We start from the raw sequence: 13,304 nt of genomic DNA, 5'->3' as shown, positions 1-13,304 counted from the left end.
TTTATTTATACTGTACATGTGCAGAGGGTCTCCGAAGCAGAACCGCTGTGGTTTTAGGTCCGGGGACCCCCTGCTCCCCGAGATACAGGCCCCTTTAGGGGGTGCCGTTATCCCTCTGCTCTGCTTGGTTTACAGGCCGCGATCACGTGATCGGGCCCTTTAAACGCAGAGGGATACCGGCACCTCATAAAGGGGGCTGTATCTCAGGGAGCAGGGGGTCCCCGGACCTGAAACCAGTGCGGTTCAGCTCCCGAGACCCCCTGCACATCTACACTATAAATAAAAATGTATTTAAAATAATTTTTAATGTGCCGATGTTTGCGCAGAGAGAGAGCAGCGGATCTCTCTCTGCTGCAAACACATCTCGCCCCGCCGGCCCATAGTATCATTTATGTATGTGCATATACAGTACTGTATGTGTACAGTACTGTATGTTAGGGGTTATAGGGGTTGTTGTTATACAGTATATATATATATATATATATATATATATATATATATATATATATATATACTGTGTATATACAGTTCTGTATATATACTGCACCGACACACTTTATTCGAGCAAATACCCAGTATGTACCTGGCAGATACCTGGAATGCGCCGCTCCTCACCTCTGACAAGCCCCGTTGCGTTTGCCTTCCCAGCCTGGGTTCATGCCTGGCTGACGGGCGGCTGATCTGTTAAATGATAATGATTAGGATTTAATAGGCTGCAATGCTTCGCGTGTCTACCAGATGGCATAAATTCATGAATTGTAATGCAGTATATATATATATACTGTGCAGTATTGCAGCCAGCGGGAATAAAATGCTACAATCCCTGCCTGGAAAATACCTCAATGCACTCGGGCAGAAAACAGTCACAAACCTCAATACACCCGGGTATACCCGAATTCGTGGGACTAGCCGAGCTCGAATAAAGTGTGTCGCCAGTGTATATATATATATATATACTGCATTACAATTCATGAATTTATGCCATCTGGTGGACACGCGAAGCATTGCAGCCTATTAAATCCTGATCATTATCATTTAACAGATCAGCCGTCCGTCAGCCAGGCATGAACCGTGGCTGGGAAGGCAAACGCAACGCGGCTTGTCAGAGGTTAGGAGCGGCGCATTTCAGGTATCTGCCAGGTACAAACTGGTTATTTGCTCGAATAAAGTGTGTCGCAGCAGTAGAATGTAGCTTGTATAAAGCTTTTTTAGCATTATTTGTATAATTTCTGTATTTTTCCATTTACTAAGCCAGCCCCTCTGAAGAGGCGTATACTTATTAGCAATGTATAACAGGTACTGTCAGTCATTATATTGCCAAAAAAGTTATAATAGGGCTTGCATGCATACATAAATACATACACTGGCTCATACAGTATGTACATTCACTTGAACAATTTACGTACAGTACATCCATACAAACTCATACATTCAGGCACTCAGAGAAACATACATTCACACTAATACATACATGTGCTTATGCATACTTACATATACTGTACATGCAGTGATTGAAGCAGATACAACTGACTCATATAGACATACAGTACATAGAAATAAGAGGAAGAACATCTAAAGAAGGTGCTGCAAAAACCTTGGACTGAAATAATAGCGCAGGAGAGACAATAATATACCCTTAGAACAAACAGGGTGTCGAGAATCCGTGAAGGAGACTGAGGCTGCTACAGAAAATATATGTCCAAGTAATACACAGACTGAAGGGACAGACTGATAGATGGGGAAAGCTGGCAGCCCCACAGCGTGGCCCCACAAGCAGAACCAGGTATCTGAATGAACCCCTAGGGAAATATGCCAAATTCCAATCCTGATAGAACGCAGCAAATCTTCAATAGTCCAGATATATGATAGAATTCAAAGTACTCACAGACCGGGATTGCAGGTAAGTACATCTCGACATCCAGGTGTGCTTCCTTCTTATGATGAGATAGAAATAGCAAATGAGAAAAGAGAAGGAGCATAGTGAAGGAGAGAACTGGGGGCAAAAATAGCAAAATAACAAAGTTTTTATTGAGGCATAATAGCCTAAGAGGGATTAAAAACAGAAACCCCTAATGCGTTTCCCATCGTGATGGCGTTTTGATAAAGTGCCATCACGGCGGGAAATGCATTAGGGGTTTCTGTTTTTAAACCTTCATAGGCTATTATGCCTCAATAAAAACTTTGTTATTTTGCTATTTTTGCCCCCAGTTCTCTCCTTCACTGTGCTCCTTCTCCGTTGTCATTTGCTACATACAGTACATATGCTGATAGACACACAGTAGACTGACTCGTACTACACCTGCAGTGAGGCAGACTGTCATGGCTGATTAATTTAGTCTTAATGATTCTACCCAAGAATACAGTATGTCAATCTCTAAGTCATTCTAAGAGACTTGGACAGTCTGATAATTGAGGTTTCAACTGATGACAACGTCCATCTGAGGTTTCCCTAGTACCCAGTATGCCAGTCCGAGACTGATGAGACTTTTTTTTTTACTGAAAGTCTCAGCAATTATCAAATGTCTTTATCCGTCTCCTCAATTAAAGTAAATACAGTATGTTACTAACCAGGCACTTTTATAGACACATATGACCAGAAAGCCAATGTAGTGATTGGTTAATAAATTGTAATAATTTTTTGGTCTGTAAAAAAAAGATAGTGAAAGTTAAAGGGGTTTTACAATTTTTAAATGATCTTTGTTTTCAGTTTCAACTGGAACTTTGCATGTGCAGTCCTTTTTGTTCTTCTCTGTTTGTAAATTTGATTGCTAAGGAAATAAAAATTACTGTATGGACATCCCAACCATGTTTAAAGATTCATTAGGAAAAGGACAATGATGAGGAAAAAAAATAAGGGTGAGACAAGGAGTGTAAAATCCACCCTCAATTTTAAATGACATGTTTTATAAACTTTGCATGTTAAAATATCTATAATAGACATTTTATCTTTAGGGCATCAATAAGTAAACTATTGCTGTAATTCGTTCGATTTAGGTCTATGTGGGATTGTACCTTTACCAATTTAAAAAACTTAAAAAAAAAAAAGAGAACATAAAGTGTATTTTATCTAAAGGTCTTTGGTACTAAATAGAAAAAAATCACTAACAACCCTTCGCAAAACCTTTAAAATGAATTTGATTCTGACAAGGGAATTTGTGGCGAATGTGACTAAATAGTATGAAGTACTGTATAGTTGTAAATCCCTCCATAAATAAAAGGTTAATAAAAAAGTAAATCCTTTCAGTAGGAAAAATAAAATATACACATTCACGCCATTGCAATTAATTTCACATTGCGTCATTTCCATTTTCTGTTCAGTGTCATTCTTTTACTTTCAGTTCCCTAACAGACAATGTTGTAACTTTTAAAGGGAGTATGATGTAAAGAACTACTGTAACACATTCTGAGTCATTTAATGACTGCGTTCTTGTCCATCATTTATCATCATTATAGCTGGTCTGTCAAGAACAAACTATTTCCTGAAATTACACGAGGAGCAGACTCATGTTTAAATGCAGGAGTTTGTGGCTAGGAAACTGCAGGACAATGTAAGCTAGAAAAACAGAAGGGATAAACAGAATGCCTGGCTGTCATCATCTTCATTAACACGAGAACTATTCAGTGTTCCAGTTCAGAGAATGTGAACAGTACTGCTTCTCATCTGTCATAGTGATTAATCTGGTTGTTGTTTGGTAATATTCAAATAACATACATGTAATCTGTGCAGATACTGTACACTTAATTTGTTTCACTGTTCGACTTCTGATAGGAGTCATCTAAAGAATTGTGTACAGCCCATGAAAAGGCATTTAAAATGTTGCTCCACTGCCATTTAAACATTCCCAATTCAAAATTAATTTCAAACATGTAGAGAGAGGGACATAAATGGTAAACAGAATTATATCAACTGTTATCATTCTCAACATGTGCAAAATAAAATTACAGTATGTGGATGTTTTTTTAAATCTTTTGCATGAGAGGTTTATCTCCCAAGTTGGGTGTAGGCTAGTGGACCATTCCACAAGGGTGGACCATGGTATACAATTAAAGGACAACCAGCTTCATTATTAAAGGTAGAGACACATCTACATTATTAATACATTGTCATGCCTGTATGCCCGCAGACCTGGCAGGACCCCAGTACTGAGGTGGGAACGGTATGACACCACACACCCACAGCGGTGGGAGCAAGCCCGGAGTGTGGTATAGTGTTGCTGGACCTGTAGGAAGAGATTTGCTGTTATACTTGCAACGCTTGGGGGTGTCCGTGAGAATAGTCGTGTCCGTATGCCAATGTCCAGGAGTAGAGAGAGTAGAATCGTCAGTGTACAAGCCAGGTCCTAGGAAGCCAGAGGTAAACATAGTGAAGGGAGTAGAAAGGTTCAGAGGGGTACCAGAGAGCAAAGTAGTCCAGGACAAGCAGGAGTCAGGAGCCAGGGAAATCCAAGAGCATATAGGAACAGGGAAACAGCGAGGACGTAGAGGGAGCACAGCTTAGGTCAGGTACACACAGGGAAACAGGAACTATGCAGAGCGAGGAAGAAGTGGACAGACAGGGGTAATAAAGGAGGGAACACCAATAGGAAAGAGGGGAGGAGTAGAGAGAGAATTGGGAGACAATAGGGATAGGTCAGGAAGAGAAGAGGAGGAGACAGAAGGGACAGACAGGGGAATGGCCTGCAGGGTTTGGGAGGCGGAGACATGACAGCCAGGATAAGAGGAGCATGTGCGCGTGCCCTCTGTAAAGGGACAATGCGTGCGCACAGGCTACAGCACAGAGACAGCCCGCAAGGAGTGAGGGGAGGAAGCAGCGGGGAAACCGAGCCCAGAGGAGAGGGATGCGCGCGCCTTCCGTGGGCGGAGGAGACGCACGCACCGGCTGCACCAGGGAAACGGCCCACAGGGAATGAGAGGGAGACGCAGCCGCATCACGGCGCCCAGAGGAGGAGCGTGTGAGCGTGCCCTCCGTTGGCTGAGAGGGGGCACGTACCGGATGTACAACCAGGCGCGCAGAGTGCCGCGCCGCAGATGCCACATTGGAAGAGGGTAAGGAGGTAGAGGGCAGAGCAGGAGGAGGCAATGTGGGCACCGCGGGAGAGAGGGAGCAGGGAGCATCATAGCAGGGGTTCAGGGACCACGTAGGTATGCGAGACCTGCGGGGTACGTGCTGAGGCAATGGGGGAGATGTATGAGGCAAGGTAGAGGAGTGGGAAGGAGTAGAGGGGGTGACAGAAGATGGGAGAGAGGGACCAGAAGGGGAAGGAATCTCCAGAGTCATCACAGTATCCGCCCCTTGAGGATCAATCTCCGAGTGATCCAACCACGGCTTGAGGGGAAATTTCTGGTGAAACTGTGAGAGTAGTCTTGGGCATGGATATGCCGTGCGGGTACCCAGGAACGTTCCTCAGGGCCGTAGCCCTTCCAGTGTACCAAAAATTGGAGTTTATTCTTAGACCAGCAAGAGTCAATGAGGGATTGTACATCGTACTCCTGTTGGCCCAGGGTGGACACTGGATTGGGTTTCCGTGAGGGGTCCGGAAAGTGACGACTGGCAAAATATTTCTTAAGGAGGGACACATGGAACACGGACGGAACCTTCATAGTGGGGGGTAGATCGAGATGATAGGCCACTGGATTAACTCTCTCCACAATTTGAAATGGTCCCAAGAATCTGGGAGACAATTTGTGTGAAGGAGTTTTGAGTCTAATATTTTTAGAAGACAGCCACACCAGATCGCCAGGTTTGAAGGAAGGATCCTCTTGACGGTGACGGTCTGCTTTGACCTTTTGTTTGGAAACCGCAGACTGTAGGGTCTTGAGAATCTTTCTCCAGGATTCCTGTAAGTTGGCGATGTGAGAATCGGCTGCAGGAATACCAGAAGGGGAAGGCGACAGAGGAAGACTAGTGGGATGAAAACCAAAGTTGATAAAGAAGGGTGACTGCTGAGTAGATTCGTTCTTCAGGGAGTTTATGGCGAATACGGCCCATGGCAAAAGATCCACCCAGTTATCTTGCGAGTCAGAAATGAAGCATCTTAGATACTGTTCCAAGGTTTGGTTCAATCTTTCAGTCTGCCCATTAGTTTGTGGGTGATACCCAGAGGAAAACAAGAGAGATATGCCCAGTCTTTGGGAAAAAGCCAGCCAGAATTTGGAAATGAACTGTGATCCACGATCGAGACGATAGAAATGGGGACACCATGTAGCCTGAAAATTTCTCTGGAAAAAACGTCAGCCAAAGTAGCAGAATTGGGGAGACCCTTGAGGGGGATAAAGTGTGCCTGTTTTGAAAACCTGTCTACTACGACCAAAATGGTGTTCATCCCTTTGGACACGGGCAACTCAACAATGAAGTAAATTGAAATGTGTTTTCAGGGTTGTTCTGGAAGGGAAGAGGCAAAAGAAGTCCAGAAGGCTCATGATGGAGTGTCTTGCTCTGGGCACATACGGGACAGGCAGTGGTAAATTCGAGAATGTCTTGATTCATTTTAGGCCACCAAAAAGTCCGTTTATGAGATCTTTTGTCCTTTTAAAGCCTGGATGCCCAACAGCTCTAGAGGAATGACCCCAAAGTAACACTTTATGGGGAAAGCGTGGAGCTGCGTATAGACGTCCTTCTGGTACCCTGAACCTGCTGGGAGTATGGGCTTGAGCCTTGGTGATCTCGTCAACACATCGAAGTTGTTAGCAGAAATTATGCATTTGGCAGGGAGAATAGGCTCCGAAACTTCCTTGGCTTCGGCCTCAGTGGCAAACTGATGTGAGAGAGCGTCTGCTTTAACATTTTTGGTACCTGGAATATATGAGATGGTGTAGTTGAAGCGGGAAAAGAAGAGTGACCAACGGGCTTGGCGGGAACCCAGGCGGCGAGCCCCCTCAATATATAACACATTTTTGTGGTCGGTGAGAATAGCGATAGGTTCTTTGGAACCTTCCAAAAGGTGTCTCCATTCTTGGAGAGCCAGTTTTATGGCCAAAAGTTCACGGTTACCGACATCATAATTCCTTTCGGCCACTGAAAACTTCCATGAAAAAAAACCACAGGGATGAAGTTTCTCTTGAGGAGAGGTCCTCTGAGAAAGAACTGCGCCAGCTCCTACGTCCGAGACGTCGACCTCCAAGGTAAATGGAAGGGAGGTTTCCGGATGACGAAGGATGGGAGCAGAGACGAACGCCTTCTTGAGAATTTCAAAGGCAGAGATGGCCTCGGGTGACCAGGATGAGACGTCGGCGCCCTTCTTGGTCAAGGCGGTGATGGGAAGAGCAATAGAAGAATTTTTTTTATGAACTTCCTGTAATAATTGGCAAAGCCAAGAAAACGCTGCACAGCCTTGAGTGAATTAGGGAGCGGCCAGTCGAGGACCGCCTTCAGCTTCTCTGGGTCCATGGAGAAACCTTGGCTGGATATAATATAGCCCAGGAAGGCAGTAGAAGTCTGGTGGAACAAGCATTTCTCCATCTTGGCATAAAGGTGATTAGAACGAAGCCTGGAAAGCACAAGTTTGGTGTGTTGAATGTGTTCCTCCAGATTTTTAGAAAAAATTAGGATATCGTCTAAGTAGATTATGACGAAAGTGCCTAATACATCATGGAAAATATCGTTCATGAACTCCTGAAACACGGCAGGAGCGTTACATAATCCAAAAGGCATAACAAGATATTCATAATGTCCAGAACGTGTGTTAAACGCTGTTTTCCACTCGTCTCCCTCCCGTATAGGAATGAGATTATAGGCACCCCTAAGGTCAAGTTTTGAAAAGATAGAGGCCCCTTGGAGACGATTGAACAGTTCAGAAATGAGCGGAAGGGGATACCGGTTCTTTACCGTGATCTTATTGAGACCACAGAAGTCAATGCAAGGCCTCAGTGATCCATCCTTCTCCTTCACAAAGATGAAGCCAGCCCCGGCAGGGGAGGTAGAATTACAGATGAATCCCTTCTTCAAATTTTCCTGAATGTAGGTAGTCATTGCCTCAGTCTCTGGAACGAAGAGTGGATAAGACTTAGACTTCAGCAGGACGGTCCCAGGGTTGAGGTCGACAGGACAATCATATGGACGATGAGGGGGAAGAACCTCTGCTTGTACCTTGTTGAAAACATCCAAGTACTCATGGTACACTGCAGGCAGGGACGATAGATTGGTGGAAACTGAGTCCAGACCGGCAAGTACAGCCACGGGAGACACTGTGGGAACGTCATCTGCGGGCGAGGGCCACTGGAGAGGCAGAGTACCGGACCAATCAATGCGCGGATTGTGGAGTTGAAGCCAAGGCAATCCTAAAATAATTTGCACAGTAGGAGATTGAATAACATCGAAGATAATTACCTCCTTATGTCCATCAGCCAGAGTCAAGGTAAAAGGAATAGACTCCCAAATGATGAATGCTGGCTGGAGGGGTCATCCGTCGATGGCTTCAAGGCCAACAGAGCTCTTACTTCTGACCATGGGAATGTGATTCTCAAATGCGAACTTCTGGTCCAGGAAATTCCCGCCCGATCCGGAATCGAGGAAAGCTTCAACCTTTACGCAAAGGTTTGGACCCTCCAACGTGGCTGGAAGAATAAACTTCTTTTGGGGGAACTTCGGAAGGAGAGGGGCAAGGAGAGACAGTACCCAGTAGAAGCCCCTCTTCCTCTACTGGGTGTGCCCGTTTCCCGGCTTCAAGGGACAACTTTGGAGACGATGTTCCGATGAGGCACAGTAGAAACACAGCTTGTTCTGGTGGCGCCGTGCCCTCTTGTTGCCTGGAGTTGTTGACTGCCGACCTGCATAGGTTCCAACGCCTCCAGGGCCAGGAGAGGAGTAGTGGGCGGCCTGTGAGAAACAAGTGAGAGAGAAGAACGGGAACAGTGTCTTTCGTGCCGTCGTTCCTGCGTACGCTGATCCATGCGTATGCTTAGAGAGATTAACTCTTCCAGGGACGTAGGCCGGGTATGGGTCGCAAGATCGTCTTCCAACGTATCTGAGAGTCCGTGCCAGTACGTGGCGGTGAGGGCCTCATTATTCCACTCTAGTTCGGCTGCCAGCGTACGGAACTCGATGGCGTATTTGGCAGCTGCTCTTCGGCCCTGAGAAATAGGAAAAAGGGAGATGGCGGCTGTCTCACGCTGTGCGGGAGTATCAAAGACAAGTTGAAACTCGCGTCTGAACAATGGATAATCTTGCGTTTCTTCACATTTGCGTCCCATAGGGGAGAGGCCCAAGCGAGAGCGTCCCCGGTGAGGAGAGCGTATATATATGCAATCTTAGCACGACCAGTTGGAAACAGGGAGGGGGACATCTCAAACTGCACCTCACATTGGTTTAAGAAACCGCGGCAGGTGTGGGGGTCCCCATCATAGCGGTTCAGAGAGGGAATCCGTGGGCCAGAACTGGCGTAGGTAGTAGCCACTTGTGGCGTAGAAACCATGGAACCCTCCTGAAGGGAAAAGGTAGCCAATTGCTGGGAGACAGTGGACAGCTGATTGCTAATGAATTGTAAGGCCTCAATGGAAATACTTGTACCCACCTCAGGGGGTTCTGCGTTTGTTGGGCTCTGCATAATGTCACGCCTGTATGCCCGCAGACATGGCAGGACCCCAGTACTGAGGTGGGAACGGTATGAGACCACACACCCACAGCAGTGGGAGCAAGCCCGTAGTGTGGTATAGCGTTGCTGGACCTGTGGGAAGAGAGTTGTTGTTATACTTGCAACGCTTGGGGGTGTCCATGAGAATAGTCGTGTCCGTATGCTAATGTCCAAGAGTAGAGAGAGTAGAATCGTCAGTGTACGAGCCAGGTCCTAGGAAGCCAGAGGTAAACGTAGTGAAGGGCGTAGCAATGTTCAGAGGGGTACCAGAGAGCAGAGTAGTCCAGGACAAGCAGGAGTCAGGAGCCAGGGAAATCCAAGAGCATACAGGAACATGGAAACAGCGAGGACATAGAGGGAGCACACCATAGGTCAGGTACACACAGGGAAACAGGAACTATGCAGAGCGAGGAAGAAGTGGACAGACAGGGGTAATAAAGGAGGGAACACCAATAGGAAAGAGGGGAGGAGTAGAGAGAGAAGTGGGAGACAATAGGGATAGGTCAGGAAGAGAAGAGGAGGAGACAGAAGGGACAGACAGGGGAATGGCCTGCAGTGTTTGGGAGGCGGAGACATGACAGCCAGGATAAGAGGAGCGTGTGCGCGTGCCCTCTGTAAAGGGAGAATGCGTGCGCACAGGCTGCAGCACAGAGACGTCCCGCAAGGAGGGAGGGGAGGAAGCAGCGGGGAAACCGAGCCCAGAGGAGAGGGAAGCGCCCTCCGTGGGCGGAGGAGACGCACGCACCAGCTGCACCAGGGAAACGGCCCGCAGGGAACGAGAGGGAGACACAGCTGCATCACGGTGCCCAGAGGAGGAGCGCGCCCTCCGTGGGCTTAGAGGGGGCACGTACCGGACGTACAACCAGGCGCGCGGAGCGCCGCGCCGCAGATGCCACATTGGAGAAGGGTAAGGAGGTAGAGGGCACAGCAGGAGGAGGCAATTCGGGCACCGCGGGAGAGAGGGAGCTGGGAGCATCATTGCAGGGGCTCAGGGACCGCGTAGGTATGCGAGACCTGTGGGGTACGCGCTGAGGCAATGGGGAGAGGTATGAGGCAAGGTAGAGGAGTGGGAAGGAGTAGAGGGGGTGACAGAAGATGGGAGAGAGGGACCAGAAGGGGAAGGAATCTCCAGAGTCGTCACATACATTTTAGGAAGGTGCAGTACATATTGACACTTCCTTATTAATAAAAGGTAAGAATTTCTAGGATAACGGATAGACCTGAACGGTTGGGTTCTGCTATTTCTGAGTTGAAAGAACGTTTTATGGACAGAGGCTATACACCATCCTCGTTAGAGGAGGCATTTGAATGGGAAATACCATCGACTGGACAAAAGAGATGCTCTAATGATAGGATAATTTTTCCCACTACTTACAATAGATGAAGTAATTTCCTGAGATTCACTATGTGAAACACTGGCATATCTTGCATCATGACCACATTTTATCTGAGGCGTGCCGAGAACCCCTCATGTTAGCTTTTAAACGAAGGAAGAATATTTCGGACACACTGATTAAATCTGATGATAATTTTTTTTAAATCAAACTACAAATTTTTTTTAGTCAGGGCAAACCTGGAAATTTTAGGTGCTGCAACTGTTCTATATGCAATAGCTTGTGTACTGAGGATACGTTCTGTCATCCTTTTACTGAGGAGAGCATTAAAAGGAAACATCGTATTACTTGTAGGACAACACATGCAGTATATTTCCTCAGACCCTGTGGGTTACTCTATGTTGGTAAAACGACAAGGACAAGGATGAAACAACATTTTATTGAACATAAGAGCATTATAAGAAAGGTACTAATCCAACGGTATTGGTGCAACATTGTGTCCAACATAAACATTCCATTTAAGCCATGACGGTAATGGGTATTGAGATTATACCACCACTTAAAGGAGCCTTAGATAGGGACACTGCTCTTTTAAGGAGGGACCAGCGCCTGCATACCTCCATCTGCTCCTGTTCATATTATTCATATGCATGCTGGAAGATTTAATATTAGGGATGGCTTATTAATAGTTTTGTCTCAGTGACACTTCTGTATTTGTGTGTTTTATGTTTGTTAGTCTTTATTTTATGTCATGTCTTATGGGTTTCATTTGGTGTATCATGTTCATTTACTTTCACTGTTCCCCATTGTATATACACTTTTATGTGGTATATGTTTGAGTACTGATGCTCTTATGGGTATTTTACTCTTTATTTTTGGGAACATTAGGTGGTACGTGTGTGCTGGGAATTGGTTCTTGTGTCTATCACTCATTTCTTAGGGATCTTGCCATTAGCTAGTCACTGGCCCCCGGCTGCTGGCGCTATCCCCATTCACAGCATGGTGTTTTGATTACAAGTGCTGTGTTTTGCGTCTAGATTGTCATGTGAACAGGGGGAAGGCAGATGCGGTTCTAGCATGACGTGCTGTCGTCATGATCAAGGGGCGCATGCTGACGTCGGGCTCACATTGATTTAAGCAGTGTGGTGCGCATGCGTGGACCCCCTTCACGGCCGGGACGTCACGGTTCGTTCCGTTTTCACGCCATTTGTCAGCTGTAGTGACTTGGGATGGGTGAGTAAGAGGGTATATATTTATTTGTTTTATATGCGTGTGTCAGCCCTCACCTTGATAAAGACTGTGTTGCAGTCGAAACGTTGGTTTCATAGCTAAATAAACTGCTTAAAAGAAGACCGAGTGCCTGGATTATTCCTTTCTCCATATGACTATGGGCTCTATGCAGTAAGCTCCGAAAAGCCGTTTTACGCCATTTTCTAGCCAATATTGCCTTCCAGATTCAGTAAGCGGCGATAAGCTCCAAAAATCGGCATTCATTTTAGCCGAAAAAACTTTTCGGCAGCCGGGTGTCGATAAGCCACTTTTCGCCACTTATCGGCACTTTCTGAAACCGGCTGAATTCTAGTAGCCCCGATCAGCTTTTCGCTCTAGAATTTAGATTTTTACGGCAATCCAACCCACCAACTAAAATGGGCAAGTTGCTGGGGGAGAAGCATCAGCAAGGTCGACACTTAGAAAAAATCAGGCCTTTTTCCTGCCTGGGATTGATGCCGGGGGTCTCCGGAGCTGATACCCATTAATACCAGCACCGGAGCCCCCCGGAATGCATCCGAGGCAGGAAAAATGCATTTAAAGCCCACTTCATTACCTTAGCGGCTACTCTCTAAGGCAATGAAGGGGTTAAACAGCCGTGCCAGGTTTATTGTGGGTAGCGGGGGTGGGTGAAGGGGGTATTTGGCCCTTGGTGGCTGTTTAGGGCTTGCGGATGGTTGCGGGTGGACTTAACCCCTTCATGACCTTAGCGGTTAATACCGCTACGGTCATGAAGGGGTTAAGCCCTCCCGCTACCCACCCGTAAGCCCTAAACAACCACCGTTGGGGCTAATACCCACTTCGGCCACCCCCGCTACCCACAATAAAAAAAATACGCACACAACAGCCCCACACTAAATAAATAAGTAAATATATATATTACACCAACAACCCCTATACCCCCCTAACATACAGTACATATATGCACAGCAATGATACTATAGGCCGGCGGGGGCCCTCGGGTGTTACCTGCAGGCCTGCAGTACCAATTTAGTGCCCCCCCAAATTAATTTAGAAACACATACATACTTATAAAGAAATACCCCCCCCCCTAACACATACAGTATAGTATTGGGCACAATTACTATTATCCACAAATGGATAATAGTACATTTGCCCATTTAAAATACAT

This window comes from Ascaphus truei, chromosome 1 (genome assembly GCF_040206685.1).
Source record: "Ascaphus truei isolate aAscTru1 chromosome 1, aAscTru1.hap1, whole genome shotgun sequence".
NCBI classification, from domain to species: Eukaryota; Metazoa; Chordata; class Amphibia; order Anura; family Ascaphidae; genus Ascaphus; species Ascaphus truei.
Note: the sequence above shows the minus strand (reverse complement) of the source record.